General features: G+C 41.3%; 1 protein-coding gene across 2 annotated transcripts in view; it reads left to right on the plus strand.

The window, feature by feature from the left end:
• The first annotated feature begins 4,166 nt into the window (after nucleotides 1-4,166).
• LOC128690794 (cytochrome P450 2U1) overlaps nucleotides 4,167-20,515 on the plus strand; it is a 29,519-nt gene continuing 13,170 nt past the window's right edge. The window contains exon 1 of one of the 2 annotated variants that reach the window (XM_070101779.1): nucleotides 4,167-4,276. The gene's annotated coding sequence lies outside the window, so the exon portion shown is untranslated. Of the gene's footprint in view, nucleotides 4,277-7,169; nucleotides 7,235-20,515 lie in introns of those variants that run through there. The other variant, XM_070101724.1, reaches the window with a different exon arrangement.

Here is a 20,515-nt window from a genome sequence, read left to right on the forward strand (position 1 = left end):
CTCATTAACTTCACATCATCTGCAAACAGGGACACTTCTGAGTCTAACCCTTCCGTCATGTCGTTCACATATACCAAAAATAGCACTGGTCCTAGGACCGACCCCTGTGGGACCCCGCTCGTCACAGGTGCCCACTGTGATACATCATTACGTACCATGACTCGTTGTTGCCTCCCTGTCAGGTATTCTCTGATCCATTGCAGTGCCCTTCCTGTTATATGCGCCTGATGCTCTAGCTTCTGCACTAATCTCTTGTGAGGAACTGTGTCAAAGGCCTTCTTGCAGTCCAAGAAGATGCAATCAACCCACCCTTCTCTCTCTTGTCTTACTTCTGCTATTTTATCATAAAACTCCAGAAGGTTTGTGACACAGGATTTGCCTTCCGTGAATCCGTGCTGGTTGGCATTTATACTCCTGTTCCGTTCCAGGTGCTCCACCACTCTCCTCCTGATAATCTTCTCCATAATTTTGCATACTATACACGTCAATGACACAGGTCTATAGTTTAGTGCCTCTTTTCTGTCTCCTTTTTTGAAAATGGGAACTACATTTGCCGTCTTCCATACCTCAGGTAGTTGCCCAGTTTCCAGGGATGTGTTGAAGATTGTGGTAAGTGGTACACACAACATATCTGCTCCCTTTCTAAGGACCCACGGAGAGATGTTGTCCAGTCCCATTGCCTTTGAGGTATCGATGTCCCTTAGCAGTTTCTTCACCTCCTCCTCATCTGTATGTATGTCGTCCAACACTTGTTGGTGTATTCCTTGTTGGTGTCCCCATCTGGTCTGTCCCCCCAGAGTCCTTCCTGTCTCTACTGTAAATACTTCCTTAAATCTCGTGTTGAGCTCCTCACATACCTCTTGATCGTTTCTTGTGAGTTCTCCACCTTCTTTCCTCAGCCTTATCACCTGGTCCTTGACTGTTGTCTTCCTCCTAATGTGGCTATACAGCAGTTTCGGGTCAGATTTGACTTTCGATGCTATGTCGTTTTCATACTGTCGCTGGGCCTCCCTCCTTATCTGCGCATACTCGTTTCTGGCTCTTCTACTAATCTCCTTGTTTTCCTGGGTCCTATGCCTCCTGTACCTTTTCCATTCTCTGTTGCACTTAGTTTTTGCCTCCCTACACCTTCGGGTAAACCAAGGACTCGTTTTGGTCTTCCTATTATTTCTGTTTCCCTTGGGAACAAAACTTTCCTCTGCCTCCTTGCACTTTGTTGCCACATATTCCATCATCTCGTTTACTGATTTTCCTACCATTTCTCTGTCCCACTCAACCTCCTGCAGGAAGCTTCTCATACCTGTGTAGTCCCCCCTTTTATAGTTTGGCCTGTCCCCTTCAGTTCCTGTTACCTTCTCCACTTGTAACTCTACTATATAGTCAAAACTCAGAACCACATGATCGCTAGCTCCAAGGGGCCTCTCGTAAGTGATGTCCTCAATGTCTGAACTGCTCAGGGTGAACACAAGATCCAGTCTTGCTGGCTCATCCTCCCCTCTCTCTCTGGTTGTGTCCCTGACATGTTGATGCATGAGGTTTTCATTTACCACATCCATCATCTTGGCTCTCCATGTTTCGGGACCCCTATGTGGCTCCAGGTTTTCCCAGTCGATCTCCCTGTGGTTGAAATCGCCCATTACCAGTAACTTTGCTCTGCTCGAGTGAGCTCTTCTTGTGTGTGTGTGTGTGTGTATGTGTGTGACTCAACAATCAATATTTGCACCAATAACTCATTACAGTTGTGACCGGGTGTGGAAGTGTGAATTGCTCATTACACTATAATTTGTTCATGATTGTAGCCATTCTTACAGTATTCATTACCTTTGTAACTTGTGAGTTCATTACCTTGTACCTAGTTCAGCCATCCAAACTTTGGGGCCCAGTCCCTGGACCCATTACGTACCTCTGTAATCTGTAAATACCTTTGTAACTTGTCATGATTGTGACTAGACCTACCCGGAGTTCATTACCTTTGTAATTTGTGAGTTCATTACATTTGTAAATTGTGAATTCATTACCTCTGTAACTTGCTCAGCTATCAAAACTTTGGAGTCCAGTCCCTGGACCAATTATGTACCTCTGTAATCTTTTGACTACCCCCCACAGGATGGGTATGGGGTGCATAATAAACATATTAAACTAACAAGTTAGGGCTCATATGACCGAGTTGTTTTTTCCAGCGTTAAAGTTTCTCATACCATTCAGCGAAGGTCAATACAGCCTTATTTCTCCGAGAAAGACATTTCCCCTCCTGGTTAAAAATCTGAACAAATCTTATTTATTTTATAAGGAACCGCACCCTCTTTACTTTAGTTTATATTGCCCTATTACAGAGGTCTACAAACTGCAGACAGCGGGCCACGTGCGGCCCACCACAAGATTTTACGTGGCCCGCAGCAACTTGAAATATTTATAAATAGTAAAACTAATAAACCCTCATTTTCAGTCACAAGGTTAAGAATTTTGTTTCTTATAACAATTTATATGTCAAAATTTGTTCAAATTTTAGTTCAAACCTTTACATTTTTCAGATACATCCTTCAGTTATGGAAGAAAAAAGAAAAACGATGAGAGGAGAGTGAGTGTCGCGGTTTAATAAAGAATGGGGCGTAAACATGCAGGTGATAAGAGTCTTCTGTGTTGTATGCTACGAAACTGTTGCAGTTTTGAAGGAATACAATGTACGTGGGCACTTTGAGACCAATTTACAGGAACGAAGCATTCTGAAAAATGTGAATCAAAGCAACGCAGGTTGCTTTCCCAACGAGGTGTTTTAACGCAGAAAAGAACTGAAAATAAAGCTTTATGCAGGGCCATTAACAAAGTAGCTTATGCATTAGCAAAAAGAGGAAAGCCATTCACATATGAACAGCTAATCAAAGAGTGTATTATGGAAGCAGTGGGAGAGTTAAGCCAAGAAAAAGCAAATCTCTTCAAATAAAGTTGCTCGTAGAATTGAGGATATAGGAAGCAATATATTTCATCAAATTGCAGACAAAGCAGGAAATTTTCAATTTTATTCCCTTGCAGTTCATATATCGAATGATATGAGTGACACATCACAGCTATTATTCATCCGTGGCGTCGACAATGAATTTAATGTCACGAGAAATTAACACAATGCATAGCACAGGAACCGGAGAAGACATCTTCAGAGTACTGCAAAAAACTGTATTGGAATATAACCTGGAGTGGAATAAACTGCAATGATGGAGGGAAGAGCATGTGTGGGGTGAAGAAAGGTTTGGTTAGACGAATCACAAAAGCTTGTGGGATGAATTGTAAAGGACCTGCCTAGTATGGGCCAGCAGGCCTCCTGCAGTGTTCCTCCTTTCTTATGTTTCTTATGTTCTTATGTTCTAGAGGATTCTCAAAGCCTATGTTTCTGCAATGCGTTATCCATCAGCAATCTTTATGCGTAAAATATGTGGACATGTCTTGCGTTCTGAAACCTGTTGTTTCAACAATGAATTTCATTCGATCTCACGGGTTTAATTATCGCCATTTTTCGCGATTTTCTGAAAGAAACTGATTCCGAGTTCGTTGACTTGCCTTATTATAGAGCAGTTCGATGGCTTGGTTGTTGAATCAGTTGTTTGAATCAATTGAATCTGAAGTTGGAAGGTGAAACAAATTTGATTTGTGATCTATTCACGCATGTCAAGGCATTCAGAACAAAACTGATGCTATTTGAACAGGTTAAAGTGTGGAATTTATTTTGGGCTACCAAAATATTCTACGAAACGTTACATAGTTTGAGTTTTCAGAGCCCTTAATATATCCACTTACATAACATTTGTACATAATATTTGTCCTTCTAGGAAGATTTACGTAATTACACAAAGTAGAAATGACCGTAGAAATTATTAATACAGTTTAGGATCTAAAATAGGTAGGATTAACTCTAATATAGTAGTATTAGATAGCTAGCGTTTCAAATTCAAACTAAATCAGTTAGAAGACACTAGCTAGTTCAGTTACGAATCACAAGTCAACGAGGGCGGACGTGTTAATTGAGTAGCCAGGAAACTGGCATAACTTATTTGGGCAGAGGAAACTACTAGGACAACGAAGCTTCCTCAAACACCGGGGATATTTATTAGTATCCAGACAGACCCCAGCGAACTGGATCTACGTTTGTCAGCATTATTGGCCAATTTTTCTGCTGAAGCTTGGACTGAGAACGTTTGCTGGGAGATTGTGGCGATGGACAACACCGACGCCCGTCATTTCTGAGGTACCCAGAGTAAGGAAGTGTAGCTCCTCCAGCAATCAAGTAAGTTGACTTGCCTTGTACTGTTAGGTATTACATAACAAAATCTTGTGGATTTTTTTTTGCACGAGCCACTGGCGTGCCTGAGTTAATATCTCGGGATGTCTGTGTCAACAGTTTTAGCTAAATTTGTTACACGCTTTGAGACAGATCGCAGAAAAATCCCCAAAGAAAGTTTCTACTTTGGTTCAAAGGTTGCCTTGGATCTGGCTGCCAAGATGCCGAAAAATGCTTAGAGAAAAAGGTTCTGAAGATAAAGACGTACAAACTATGCTATTTGCTCTTAAGTGCCTGCACACTGTAGCCAAAGCATAATAGTCTTACCATCTTATGAGCAAGAGATTGTAATAACTCACTACAATGGATACATTACAAATCTTTTCATGGAACATTGCTTCCATCAGGAAGCGGTTGCCTGACTTACATCATATTAGTGCAACCAAGAATATTGATGTCATCTGTTTGCAGGAATGTAGACTGAAAGATGCAGCATCTCCACCAAAGTTGCCTGGATATGCAGCTTATAACTTAAGGACAACCAACTGTTGTGTGATGTATGTCAGAAAGAACGCGCCACATTCACTCCTTGCCCTGCAGAGTCGAGTAAACATGAAGTATCATGGTGAAAAAGTATATGCAGGCGATTTTTCCATAAACATTTTTAATCTCTATGCCCCAGCGAACCAGCTTCGACCTGATGCTTTACCAGATCGCATCAATAGTGAACCTATCCTCATTCTTGGAGATTTCAATGCGAGACATAAGAATACTGGTGGGTCTGTAACGAACACCAATGGAACTAAACTAGTGAAATTGCTAAATGAGCATGATAATGTTCGAATTATGGGCACTACTGAGCCTACTCACATATATGGTGGCATACCAGATCTGTGCCTTGGATTTAATACATCATATACGATGCATGACTCTGTCATAGTTGATGATCTTCTATCTGATCATTTCCCTAGACTCTCAACTGTCAATCTTGATCACATCTCCGACAATCAAGAAGCTAAATTCAAAAGGAGGAAACTTATTCACAACCCAGAACAAAGAGATAATTTTATTAACCACTTGGATCAATGGTATAAGAATTACGAGCCCATTGGCACACAAAAATTTAATGATGATTTAGTTGCCACTATTGAGACTGTCCTCACTTAAATCCTGCATCAGTTAAGTTGATTCATCACATTCCTGAGTACACTTCAGCCTTCACGGAGACCTTGCAGCTAGACACCTGCCAGCCGAGTCTGCCAGTGCTTGGGTGAAAATGGTAAACTAAATCAAAGCTCGTCCGCAACTTCCATTGATTTTTACAACTCTGGTCAACGAAACGAGCAGAAAACATGAATAAATTTTTTCACGATGAAGTGCACTGGTTGTCATGCGACAAAGCTTTGACAACCATTTGAATTGGGATGCGAAGTTCACCAATTATTTTTGGGCGACTAGTTCTACTTGTCTTCTTGCCAATATGTACAGAACTAGTTAAAAAAAAAAACTGACCTATGTGGCAAGATTGTTTTTTTGTTTTTTGACCTTGAATTTGAATTTATATCTTCAAGGGGTCATCGCCTCATTGTCCAGAGCATTCTGGTAAAGCTGTGTAAATACAAATTCCCTCCAGTGCCTTCCAGCGATACAAGAATTCCTAGAAAGAATTGAAGTTATCTTTAATGAGGACGTGAAAGATCACTGATCATGCCTAGCAACTGAGGAAGCAGCTGCGGAGATATTTAACCCCGAGGGACCAATCTCATACCTGGATACGCAATACATTGGAAGCTTTTTTTTTCCAGTCTCACATCAGCCATTTCACGAACAGGAACAACCAATGGGGTTATGATTGACGGGGGACTATCAATACAATTCAAACGAAAACCACTCGTGGATATACGAGCACAAGTCATGGAAGAATATCCTGGCTTATCTAAGCGAGGCTTGAGGGCACTGATGCCCTTTGCCACGACATAATTATGCGGAACCAGTTTTTTTCTTCTGAAAGCATATATATTGCTTCTTACCATAGTAAGAAACAATATATATCTTACATTAACATATCTTATATTAACATATCATCATTCATATCCGTAAGATGTCATAACACTACACTGGCAGTTTGAAATATGCGTGATTATTCTTAAGTACAGCCGTAAACATACAACGTTTGTGTAGTAAAGATAATGGGTTTGTGTCATGATGCGTTGTAAAGATTAAATATGAGTGACAAAGGTGATGGGGATGAGCAAGTCATAATTTGGAATAGACAGGGTTACTTACAAAAGTGTGAATGCTCCTGCACTAGTGAATGTCATGTTGCTGTAATATAGCATTAACCAGGTGTATCCCTTGATGTTTCCCTTACATTTTCTTAGTGTACCTCACTTTTTTTTTTTTTTGCAGTGGAGAAAGGGAAAGAGAGAGTGAAACTGGAGTATATGGCGAAAAGTTCATTTCACTGATTCAAACTTAATTATCTTCCATTCCTGGGTGCTATGTGATCCCCCTTTCCTCTACAGATTTAGCGCTTCCCATTGAATACAATAAATAATAATCACATATTAAAACCCTTCTTATATTCAAGGAGAAACGTAAGAGTCACATAGTTTCTAGGAGATGAAAGCTAATCAGGAGTGATCCAAAGGAAAGGGTAGCTCCAAATCCTTGAGCCAAGAGCCCTTCACCAATATCCAGGTACCACCCTCATACCACCCAGATTTCAACACCTGGTATGAGCCTCATCCTGCGTAATGGACACAACCTCCTCCCCCCTCACTGTAACTATCATATTGAATAGGACAGCAGCACACTGCTGGTGTATCAAATGCTGTTCAACAAGAAAAAAAAGGTCGGTGTCTGGCGGCTAGCTAGCCACTGCCAGCTGAAGGACAGTCAGTCCGTGTCCGGCCACAACGTACGCTGCCACGGGCTCTCAGCTCCGTGTCCCTCCACACGCAGGTCAGAAACATTACCACTATGCTAGTGGATTATTATTACGTTCACAGGAGGCGCCTCTATACCTGTATGGGTCATACGACGTCTGGGGGAGAGGGAAGCAACCAGGTTCGACCCCATTAATAATAATTCGGGTACATGTACACAAAGACAGTTACATAAATTATCATACATAGCAGCATATGTAAAGATCGCTTAGGGTAACCCAAAAAAGTCAAGGTGACTTATTTTCAGTGGGGTCCTTGTAATAATAATAATAATAATAATGTTTCCATGACTACTGTGCGATAATTGTACTTATGTGTACGTATATCTAATTAAATTTAACAAGGGAGAAAATGCTTCTCCAATTCCTTGAATCAAGAGCCCCTCACTGGCATCAAGGTGTCTCACTTAAGTAAGTTAGTACCAAACTATTATTGTTTTTAAACATTAAGGTAGTTATATGCAGAGGTCGAGTCATAGCTCCTGGCCCCGCCTCTTCACTGGCCGCTACTGGGTCACTCTTCCTGCTCCATGAGCTTCATCATACCTCTTCTTACAGCTATGTATGGATCCTGCCTCCACTACATCACTTCCCAGACTATTCCACTCCCTAACAACTCTGTGACTGAAGAAATACTTCATAGCATCCCTGTGATTCATCTGTGTGTGTGTGTACTCACCTAATTGTGGTTGCAGGGATCGAGACTCAGCTCCTGGTCCCGCCTCTTCACTGATTGCTACTAGGTCCTCTCTCTGCTCCCTGAGCTTTGTCATACCTCGTCTTAAAGCTATGTATGGTTCCTGCCTCCACTACATCACTTGATAGACTATTCCACTTCCTGACAACTCTATAACTGAAGAAATACTTCCTAACATCCTTGTGACTAGTCTGAGTCTTCAGCTGTGTGTGTGTGTATTCACATAGTTGTGGTTGCGGGGGTCGAGTCACAGCTCCTGGCCCCCACCTCTTCAACTGGCCGCTACTCGGTCACTCTTCCCGCTCCGTGAGCTTTATCATACCTCTTCTTAAAGCTATGTATGGATCCTGCTTCCGCTACATCACTACCCAGGCTATTCCACTTCCTGACAACTCTATAACTGAAGAAATACTTCCTAACATCATTGTGACTAGTCTGAGTCTTCAACTGTGTGTGTGTGTGTATTCACCTAGTTGTATTCACATAGTTGTGGTTGCGAGTGTCGAGTCACAGCTCCTGGCCCCCACCTCTTCAACTGGTCGCTACTCGGTCACTTCCCGCTCCGTGAGCTTTATCATACCTCTTCTTAAAGCTATGTATGGATCCTGCCTCCGCTACATCACTACCCAGGCTATTCCACTTCCTGACAATTCTGTGACTGAAGAAATAGTTCCTAACATCCCTGTGGTTCATCGGAGTCTTCAGGAGGCAGTCAGGCAATTTTCCGCGCGCTCTCAAAAAAATCGAAAAATTATGGAAATTGAGTTATTTATACCGAAAAATAGCTTAACTCTCTGGCAACACAATGGTACCAGAATGAATGTTCTACGACGTTTCTACAAGAAATTATAGTCATTTATATCAGGTATGGTGACGGCGATGTGGGTAGCGAGTCTGCTCACAGCCCATATATTTTTTGGAATTTTTTCCTTGTTTTTTATCTCTTTTTCTTGCATTATTCTTTCTAATATAAACTGACTATTTGGCATCATACAACAGTAGGCGGAGCTTATCCGTAGACTTAGAGCCAACCAGGAACCATAAGGGAACGCTCGGCAGTGTTCCCGCTCCAGAGAGTGCCAGAAGAAATCACTTCATTATTACCCTTATATCAGCTTATATATCAACTCTACGGCTTATTTATCTATCAGAATTGATCTAATATGATATAATAAGTACTATAAATAACATACAAAAAATGTTATATACTCTAGACTGAATAAAATAAGCCATAATATGGCGAGAGACCATCGAGAATATTTCGATATAAATGAGTGAATCCTCTCATGTCGTATTCTTTGGTCTCTGAGTAAGAGAAAACCGTGTTTTGAAGAGGATAACTGCACTAGAACATCAGTTTACTAGAAATACACCCAAACAAACGCGATTTTCGCGAAAAAAAAAAAAATCGAGACGGCGGGGCGGCCGGCGGAAGTAACTTATTCACCTAATGGCCAAAATTCTTCCTTTATTACTTAGTTAAATGGAATAATATTCACAGAAATTGTAGAATAATGATTTCTCTATTTTATATCGTGCAATTTTTGGAAATATTCCAAATACTTTGGGATTTATGTGGGAGTAAAGGGCAGATTTTTTGCAACATTCCAAGAACTAACAAACTTTATTTTTTTTTGTGAAATAAAGATAAGTTATTTAGAGGCAAGGTCATGAATTAAATTCATATTAGCATTGTGGAAATCTTCAAGTAGGCACTGGACAAGCACCTAAAGTCGGTACCTGACCAGCCTGGCTGTGGCTCGTACGTTGGATTGCGTGCAGCCAGCAGTAACAGCCTGGTTGATCAGGCTCTGATCCACCATGAGGTCTGGTCACAGACTGGGCCGCGGGGGCGTTGACCCCCGGAACTCACTCCAAGTAAACCAAGCTGACATCAGTGTAATATAGAAAGCCCCTTATGCAGTGCATTACGGGCAAATTAGGTCAGTGTTGTCACTAGGATGCGACCCACACCAATCGGCTAACACCCAGGTACCTATTTTACTGATAAGTGAACATGAACAGCAGGTGTCTTAAGAAAACACGTCCTAATGTTTCCAACCGTAGTGGGGATCGAATCCGAGAGGATCAAACAGCGCTGGATGAAAACCTATAATAAGCCTTTAACAAACAAGAAAATAATGGTTAAGGAAGGCGCTGTCAGTTTACTACTAGCAAGGATGAGAGGCGGGTATGGGAGGTAAGAGAAATTACCATCTTGAAAAGACATAACTACAGGATTAACAAAAAAAATGTAGCCTTGAGATGCATATCATTCCAAATCTGCTCCCTCAGGCACACCCAACCTTCATACCATTGGACAACGTAATATTGGAGAAAGTCAGAATTCGCTGCGCTGCGCACGGCACACGTAAGATTATCGCTAGGAATAAAGATGTGTTTTGCAGAGCAAGACTATTTTAGACGATGTTTCTCCCAGGACTGAACTTTATTGCTCTCGATCGAGACGTAGTTTAAAAAATGTAGTCTTGCTCTGCTTTACATATTCTTTACATCCGCTGGTCGGCTTGTTGCCCAAGAAGACTAACACTACACAGTGAGTGCCAGCAGGAAGGTCCCGACAAGTCAAACATCTAAAGAAACTTACAGATGCACAGAGGTTTGCCAAAAGTTTGGTCATAGAGTTAAAAGCATTAGCTTCGTGAAAGACTTAATGAATAGACACTTAATAATTAGACTGATTGACAAAGGAAGATTGTCCAGAAGACAGTGATGGATGACAATTAGCCCAATTAATTGCTAGCACATGTGTGGCTAGGATTTATACAAGAGTAAAGTGCAAGAATTACTCTTATAAGGCGCCTACTTAAGTTGTATAATCAGTGATTAATAATTCTCTAACCATGACTGGATCTAATGGAGTTAATGTGGCTGACAAGTCCGTGAATTTTAGAGTAATGAAAGCATCATTACAGGCTATTAAAAGCCATGTGACGAAGGCATTTGATTTAGTGAATCAAAGAACCGTGAACCCTAATGAATTAAAGTTATATTTAGATGCTTTAGAGAGTAGATTTGATTGGTACAAATTGTGGTTTAAAGACTGTGAAAGAGATCTGCTAGAGAATTGTGCAGATAGAATGGAAATGAATGTTTTAATTAATCAACATTACGAATTGGAAGAAAAACTGTCTTGTAAAAGTAAGGCTTTGAATAAATTAAAGGGTGTAAGCCAGGCAGTTGATCAACCTATTAATGCAAAGGGTGTGTTTGCCAAAACCTCCATAGTACGGTCTGGAGGAAATCAGACTAGGTCGGCAGGAATTAATTGTTCAATTGCAGACCAGTCAGCCAAACAGTTCTAAGGATATAACACATAATGACTCTGAAGTATCTGTCAAGTCTCAAAAGGGAAAATTAATCCCAGTGGTAATAATCATAGTTAAGAGTTAAATAGGCACATATCAAGTCAGGAATCAGTAATAGTGGTTCCTCACATCAAGGTAAGAGGAATAAGTACCTCGGTAAGTGTAACCCGGTTAATAAGAGGTCAGGCAAGGAAAAGAGAGACTGCCTCTTCTGCCAGGGTACTCATTTCACTAAAAATTGTAATGCCTGTAATTCATGGGACATTAAAGTGGAAAGAATGAAAGAACTTGACAGATTTATCAGATGTCTAGACAATCATAATGTAAAGGATTGTCATACCAAATTGAACAGTTGCTATCAATGCAACAAGGGAAAGCACCATACAGTTATGTGCAGGGTTGTATGTGATTCTTATAATAATGGTGACAATAATGATAATGTTAATAACCCTGACACTACAGTGACTGATGTAAAGGTTGCAGCTAATGGCAATAATGATGGCCTAGCTGAGGTAGCCTTGACGGTGTTGGATGTAAAAATTCAGGATAAAGGGCATAAATCCAAAACCATACGGCGTCACTCTCCTCAACACTGGTACGGGCCATGTAATATATGGCAGACTACCGCCTAGTAATAATGACTAGAGGAAGTAGTGAATACGGTCACGGTGTCTTACTCATGAAAGGTCAACCCAGTACAAGTATTCTTCTATCGAGAATGATGTTGAACCAGTCTAATTTGTGGGAGCTGGACAGCATAGGGATTAATGTAAATGAGGAAAGTCCAAATGATTCCTTTACTCAGGAACAATACCTGAAGGATGTTAAATGTGAATCTGGACATTACTGGGTGCGACTTCCGTGGAAGCTTGACCGTCCAGAATTACCTACTAATTATAGGATGGCGTATGGACAGTTAAAGGGCCCAGCTCTGCGAACTGAGCAAGACACCAAAATTGTTGACTGCTTATAATGATATAATTAATAAGCAGTTAAATAATAAATTGTTCTTACTTCAGGCGACGATAAATGCACACCTTAAATGCACAGGCGGTCCACTGAGCGAAGTAATTGGGTAAATAATCTTATGTGGACAATTTCCGGGTGTGACGTCAACTGAAGAGGAACTAATGAGGATATGTGAAGGGGTTAATGAAATAATGAAGAAATGTGCTGGGACTGACTTGGGATACTGAGAGACTTGTTATTGTTAAAGTCTCAAAATTCCAGTATGTCCAATAAATTAATCCAGGGAGCATAGGCTTATGCCCCTGAGAGAATGGAACACTAATTAGTCCATTTTGAGGGATCCATAAATATAGATGGCCATGGAGTTGGTGCCTATATGCAGTAATGTGCTGGGGCTGACTTGGGATACTGAGAGACTTGTTATTGGTAAAGTCTCAAAATTCCAGTATGCCCAATAACTTAATCCAGGGAGCATAGGCTTATGCCCCTGAGAGAATGGAACACCAATTAGTCCATTTTGAGGGATCCATAAATATAGATGGCCATGGAGTTGGTGCCTATATGCAGTAATGTGCTGGGGCTGACTTGGGATACTGAGAGACTTGTTATTGGTAAAGTCTCAAAATTCCAGTATGCCCAATAACTTAATCCAGGGAGCATAGGCTTATGCCCCTGAGAGAATGGAACACCAATTAGTCCATTTTGAGAGTTCAATAAATATGGGTGGCCAGTGAAGATGGAAAAAATTGTACTCCACATTATGTAAGTCGTCTAGCAACGACCTCCGCCCGGCCGCAGTGTGGAAAATTTTTTAATTTTCCGAAACTATAGTGCCTAATAGGTGTTTAATGTGTCTATATGGGTCAAAAATGTATTTGAAAATAAGAGTAGAACCAAGAGTTCCCTTTGCGCATGCGCGGATGTGCGGGAGGGGGAGGCGCGTATGGTTTTGAATGGTGGTGAGGAAGCTGAGAAAACATGGAACCACGAAATTGACGTTCACGGTGGCCTAAGGATTAATATAGGCCTCATCTCATAATAAGAAGTGTCGTAATTGTTCCTGGTGGAGAGTGAGGGAACGGGATTTACGGGACCACAGTAATAGAGTGGTAAAAATGTGATAAAGAGCGGGTGACTGACGCGTCACAATGGACTGTGTCCTGGGGAAAATTACCCTTGGATTAATCAGCACTCATCGGTCTCAGATCTTAATGGAGTGACCTCTAGTTTGTATAATAGTTATGAGACGTTAAATCGGCTTGTGAATTGTAATGTAATTAATGATAATAACGCTAAGTTAAGAGAATATGTGAAGTGAAATAAGTCGTTTGCTCCGAGTGAACACGTTAGACCTCGTTGTTAACGAGACGAGGAAAGGGAAACTCCTTGAGTCACGACGTCTAAAGCAGGACAAACCAGCGGATACCTCGTCCTGCTGGAATGAGAATCGTGTCGGTGTAGCAGGACATCGAAAATGAGATGGTGAATCAAGAAATGAGGAATATCAATCACCCACAGTTAAGTAACCCTTCTAGTTATAGCAACCTTAGACTGGCCAGTAGTGGTATGTTATAATTAGATAGGTTACGAGTGATCCAGCTACATCAAGTGACCACCAGAGAACATCTGGTAAGTAGTGGGATTATGTACAAATGTTTTCCTTGACGGATGTATCCAGGTGTGTCCTACCCCCCCCCCTTCATTCAGTTAAACTAATATAATCTATACAGTCCACAATTAATTAGTAGCACCGTACTTGTGGGTGCTACCCAATCCATACTGGTCTCGGATAGATATGGATAAGATTGTGAGGTCGAGGGGACCACTTGGTGCGACCAGGGGTGGTTAAGTTTTCTCACATGTCTACACGGGGTGACTACGGTAAACAATATGATTGTCTCCCAATGAGATTACTGGTATGTATATAATGTTGAGGTACATACAGGTAAACACCCTAGAAAATTTTCCATAAGCATTGTTCTCTCGGCACCAAGTGTCCAAACAACCTTATGTAGTTCCATATAGGAATAAATTTGGCCACAAGGGCATTTCAGTAAATCAGTCCTTTTTCAGTCTTTTCTCAGTTGTTGTTTGAGGAATATTTTTGATAAATATTTTCAAGGGTGAAAACATTCTTGTGCACTAAAACTGGAGGAAATCGGACGGTAAACAAAAGAGCTACAATTTTTTGGCCGACTGCTCCCTTCAGCTTCCAACTGTGACCCCTTGCTGCTGTGTCCCATCTCTGGAACATTCTGTCTCTGTCCACCTTGTCTATACCTCTCAGTATTTTATATGTCGTTATCATATACCCCCTAACTCTCCTGTCTTCCATTGTCGTCAGGTCGATTTCCCTTAACCTCTCCTCGTAGGACATACCTCTTAGCTCCGGGACTAGTCTTGTTGCAAACCTTTGCACATTCTCTACTTTCCTTACATGCCTGGCTAGGTGAGGGTTCCAAACTGGCGCTGCATATTCCACTATGGGCCTAACGTACACAGTGTGCAGGGTCCTGTGTGTATGTTTTCTGCTAGGGAAAATAATAATAATAATACTTATTTCTACAAGTCCATGCACAAGGTATAAAGAAAAGCACTAGCACGTTAAGAGACAATACTGTAAGTGTCAGGAGTCCGAGACTGTTCAACTGCCTCCCAGCATACATAAGGGGGATTACCAATAGACCTCTGGCTGTCTTCAAGTAGGCACTGGACAAGCACCTAAAGTCGGTACCTGACCAGCCTGGCTGTGGCTCGTACGTTGGATTGCGTGCAGCCAGCAGTAACAGCCTGGTTGATCAGGCTCTGATCCACCATGAGGTCTGGTCACAGACTGGGCCGCGGGGGCGTTGACCCCCGGAACTCACTCCAAGTAAACCAAGCTGACATCAGTGTAATATAGAAAGCCCCTTATGCAGAGCATTACGGGCAAATTAGGTCAGTGTTGTCACTAGGATGCGACCCACACCAATCGGCTAACACCCAGGTACCTATTTTACTGATAAGTGAACATGAACAGCAGGTGTCTAAGAAAACACGTCCTAATGTTTCCAACCGTAGTGGGGATCGAATCCGAGAGGATCAAACAGCGCTGGATGAAAACCTATAATAAGCCTTTAACAAACAAGAAAATAATGGTTAAGGAAGGCGCTGTCAGTTTACTACTAGCAAGGATGAGAGGCGGGTATGGGAGGTAAGAGAAATTACCATCTTGAAAAGACATAACTACAGGATTAACAAAAAAAATGTAGCCTTGAGATGCATATCATTCCAAATCTGCTCCCTCAGGCACACCCAACCTTCATACCATTGGACAACGTAATATTGGAGAAAGTCAGAATTCGCTGCGCTGCGCACGGCACACGTAAGATTATCGCTAGGAATAAAGATGTGTTTTGCAGAGCAAGACTATTTTAGACGATGTTTCTCCCAGGACTGAACTTTATTGCTCTCGATCGAGACGTAGTTTAAAAAATGTAGTCTTGCTCTGCTTTACATATTCTTTACATCCGCTGGTCGGCTTGTTGCCCAAGAAGACTAACACTACACAGTGAGTGCCAGCAGGAAGGTCCCGACAAGTCAAACATCTAAAGAAACTTACAGATGCACAGAGGTTTGCCAAAAGTTTGGTCATAGAGTTAAAAGCATTAGCTTCGTGGAAAGACTTGATCCACGAGGACAGACTTGAGCCACGAGGACAGACTTGAGCCACAAGGACAGACTTGATCCACGAGGACAGACTTGATCCACGAGGACAGACTTGAGCCACGAGGACAGACTTGATCCACGAGGACAGACTTGATCCACGAGGACAGACTTGATCCACGAGGACAGACTTGATCCACGAGGACAGACTTGAGCCACGAGGAAAAAACGATAACTTGAATAAACCTAGTTATGATTGAAAAATGAAGCGGAGAGAAAGGCTCACTTAGCGTGATTAATGCACTGAACGGAAGAATAAGAATCCCGAATGAGCTGTCTTAAATATTCTGTTTGATCTCTTATTCTATTAGTGGGACGAGGGAGGCTTTTAATTTCCAAATTTCCAGAGCAGTGTGTGGATAAAAAAAAAAATATGCTTCATCATCTTAGGAGTAAAACAAGATAAAAATTGCGTACAGATGACATAATTTATATTTTGTTTTAGCTTGAAAGTTAAGAAATCTTAGGTTAATCACTTGTAAATCAAACTGAAGATAAAAATTTTGTGTTTACATGCACAGATGACATAATTTATATTTTGTTTTAGCTTGAAAGTTAAGAAATAAACCCGCAGTTGTATTTACAGTTGTTAATCACTTGTAAATCACATTTTGTGTTCCACTGACATGTAATATAGTTTCAAGGTAATGGAAGATCAATTACTCCAAGGTTACCCTCGACTCAGCTTCATGTCACTCAACTGCATTAAGTTCTGTCATATTTATCTTTTTTTCCTCAACAACTTATGTGACGTGAGTCACGATCATGGAGAAAGATTCCATCAAGATGTTGTAGCAGTGAAACTGCGCTACATAGGTTAATGAAGTCATGCAGTGCTTGCTGATTTTTGCTGACAGTTGGTGTGAGACCAGTCAGCTACGGTCTACAGATCACAGACAACACAGCCGTTCTAGAAAAACTGAATTGTAGTTAAATGGTTCAGAGAACCGACAAGTTGCACATGTGTCTAATTTATCAAAAATTGAAATGTTTGTGTTATTTACCGATACTATTACATTCTTTGCATATTTGTATGTATCTATACCTGGAAAGGGTTTCGGGGGTCAACGCCCCCGCGGCCCGGTCTGAGACCAGGCCTCGTGGTGGATCAGGATCTGATCAATCAGGCTGTTACTGCTGGCCGCATGTAAACCTACTTACGAACTACAGTCCGGCTGATCAGGCGCTAACTTCAGGTACCTGTCCAGCGCCTTCTTGAAGACAGCCATGGGTCTGTTGGTAATCCCCCTTATGTATGCTAGAAGGCAGTTGAACAGTCTTGGGCTCCTTACACTTGTTGAGTTGTCTCTCAGTGTACTCGCGGTGCTCCTGCTTGTCATTGGGGGAATGCTGCATCTCCTGCCGAGTCTTTTGCTTTCATAGGGAGTGATTTTCGTGTGTAAGTTTGGTACTAATCCCTCTAGGATTTTCCTAGTGTATATTATCATGTATCTCGCCTGCGTTCCAGGGAATACAAATCAAGGGACTTTAACCGTTCCTAGTAATTTAGGTACCTTCTCGTAATTATGTGTGCCGTGAAAGTTCTTTGTACACTCTCCAGGTTAGCAATTTCGCCAGCCTTGAAAGGGACAGTTAGTGTACAGCAGCATTCCAGTCTAGAGAGAAGAAGCGATTTATAGAGAATCATCATGGGCTTGACGTCCCTAGTTTTGAAGGTTCTCATTATCCATCCTATCATTTTCCAGCCGATGCGGTAGATACATTGTTGTGGTCTTTGAAGGTGAGATCCTCTGACATTATCACTCCCAGGTCCTTTACATTACTTTTTCGCCCTTTTGTATGGTTAGAATTTGTCGTATACCCTGATGTAGTTTTAATTTCCTCAAGTTTTCCATATCTGAGTAGTTGAAATTTCTCTTCATTGAACTTCAAATTGTTGTGAGCGGGCCATTTGAAGATTTGGTTGATGTCCGCTTGGAGTCTTGCGGTGTCTTCGATGGCGTTCATTGTCATGGCAATTCAGGTGTCATCCGCATAGGGAGATACGGAGCTATGGCTTACATTTCTATGTCCGATATGAAGATGAGAAATACGATGGGAGCGAGTGCTGTGCATTGTGGAACAGAGCTTTTCACCGTAGCTGTCTCGGACTTTACTCTTTTTACTATTACTCTTTGTGTTCTATTTGCTTTGAAGTTATAGATCCATCTACCAACTTTTCCCGTTATTCCTTTATCCCGCATTTTGTACGCTATTACACCATGGTCACACTTGTTGAAAGCTTTTGCAAAGTCTATGTATACTACATCTGTATTTTGTTTATCCTCTGTAACATCCAGGACCTTGTCATAGTGCTATCGGTCTGTAGTTCTTTGCAATTGCTTTACTGCCACTTTTGTAGAGTGGGGCTATGTCTGTTGTTTTTAGTGAGTGTGGGATGACCCCTGTGTCCATGCTCCCTCTCCATACAATGCTAAAGGCACGTGACAGGGGCTTCTTGCAGTTATATATGTGGCTAATATATTTATAAATATTTTTTTGACATTACTTTTATATTGGACTTTGGGTGTGAACATTTTTGGTTAAGGCCGCTGATTGAATCTCTAATCTCTAAAACTATATAATTTTTCAAGCAAATGTGATGTGCTACGTAACAGTCGCGTTTACATTCTTAATCAGTGTAGTTAATTTATTGATTCTTAATCAGTGTAGTTAATTTATTGATTCTTAATCAGCGTAGTTAATTTATTGATTCTTAATCAGCGTAGTTAATTTATTGATTCTTAATCAGCGTAGTTAATTTATTGATTCTTAATCAGCGTAGTTAATTTATTGATTCTTAATCAGCGTAGTTAATTTATTGATTCTTAATCAGCGTAGTTAATTTATTGATTCGGACATCAAATGATGCGTGTATATTTTTAAAATTAAAATTTTATTGTACAGTTTTGTATACCAACGTAATAATAATAATAATAATAATAATAATAATAATAATATCTTTATTTCTACAAGTACCTATTTTACTGATGGGTGAACATATATAACCGGTGTAAGGAAACACATCCAATGTTTCTACCCACGCCGGGAATCGAACCCGGACACCCACCGTGTGAAGCGAGAGCTTTAGTCACCAGACCATTAGTAAATAAAGTCTGAGTGGGGCGCGCACCCGCTGCTCCTTCCATGAGTGACCATAACATCCAGGATGACTAGGAATAAAACTGAGCAACAGACTAAATTAATATCACACACGGTAGCTTATGCTAGTGTGGTGTCTCACCAAGCACAGCAAGAGGAGCTTTACTACCCCAATCGGTTTACTAGTTTTTTAATGAATTAAAATAAATAAATGGAGCTCATGTACAGACTGAGTGACCAGCACAAAGTTGAATCCTCTTTGACCAGCATATTAACTCACTAATCTTGCCAGGATCAGTTAATAGTTTGACTAGGATGACAAGATTATCACATGGTTCTCTCTCTCTCTCTCTCTCTCTCTCTCTCTCAGTGAAGAGGCGGGGCCAGGAGGTGTGAATCGACCCCTGCAACCACATCTAGGTGAGTACACACGAATCGTTCACGATCCTACATAAAAGATGAATATGAAGACCATCTTGGAGTGTGCCATAACAGCAAGGAACCCACACCTGATAAAACAAAACTGGAGAAATGGCGGAGGCTTGCGACGAGACTGGTACCAAAACTAAGAGATATGAGCTATGAAGATAAACTAGAAGAACTAAATCTGACGACATGAGAAGATAGAAGGGCCAGGGGAAACACGATAATGACATGCAAAATACTCAAGAGTTAGCAGGGGTGGAAAGGGATAGACTGTTCGAGAGGTGGAAAACTGGGTACTCGAAGGCGCAGATGGAGGTTAAAGACATGCGAGTCACAGGGATGTTAGAAAGTGGAATGACCTGGACAACGAAATAGTGGAAGCAGGCTCAGAATGGGGGCTTACCAGGCTAGGAGTAAAGCAGGCAAATGGCAGACTAATAGGTAGTCTTGGAGCTTAGACTCGGCCCTTGCTAGTAGGCGAGTACTCAAAACAAAACACAATACCACAATACCGTGGCTGGAACAACACAAAGATAACCCACACATAGGAGACAGAAACTTATGACGTTTCGTCCGATTTGGACCATACACAAGTCACACTAACGCACGAGAGTGAGGGAGCCAGTATATATATATATAGACGAGGGGGACAGAGACGGGACAGAGAGAGGAAGAAAGAAGTGGAGAAGTAGTGGTAGAAGTAATATTGATAGTAGAAGTAGTAGCAGGAAGTAGGGGAAGCAGTTTTAGTGGCATAAGAGACAGAAAGGGGAGTGCAGGGAGGCAATAGTAGTCGTAGTAATATTAGTGTTGGAAGTAGTAGCAGTAGTAAAGGAGTGGCAGTCGTAGAAGTGGAGTAAGTCTAACGGCAAGAAAAAGGAGATGACTCACAGAGCGACAGAAGAATGGAACATGGAACAGAACTTTTACTGCAGAAGGGGTAAAGCAATAGGAAAAAGGAGTTCAGCAAATACCTTAGCCACTCTGTAATATTTTGACTACTGACAACACCATGGGAATGGGGGTGCATCAAAAAGCTATTAAACTAATAAATTAACAAATAAACAAAG

Source organism: Cherax quadricarinatus, chromosome 1 (assembly GCF_038502225.1).
Source record: "Cherax quadricarinatus isolate ZL_2023a chromosome 1, ASM3850222v1, whole genome shotgun sequence".
Taxonomy (NCBI): Eukaryota; Metazoa; Arthropoda; class Malacostraca; order Decapoda; family Parastacidae; genus Cherax; species Cherax quadricarinatus.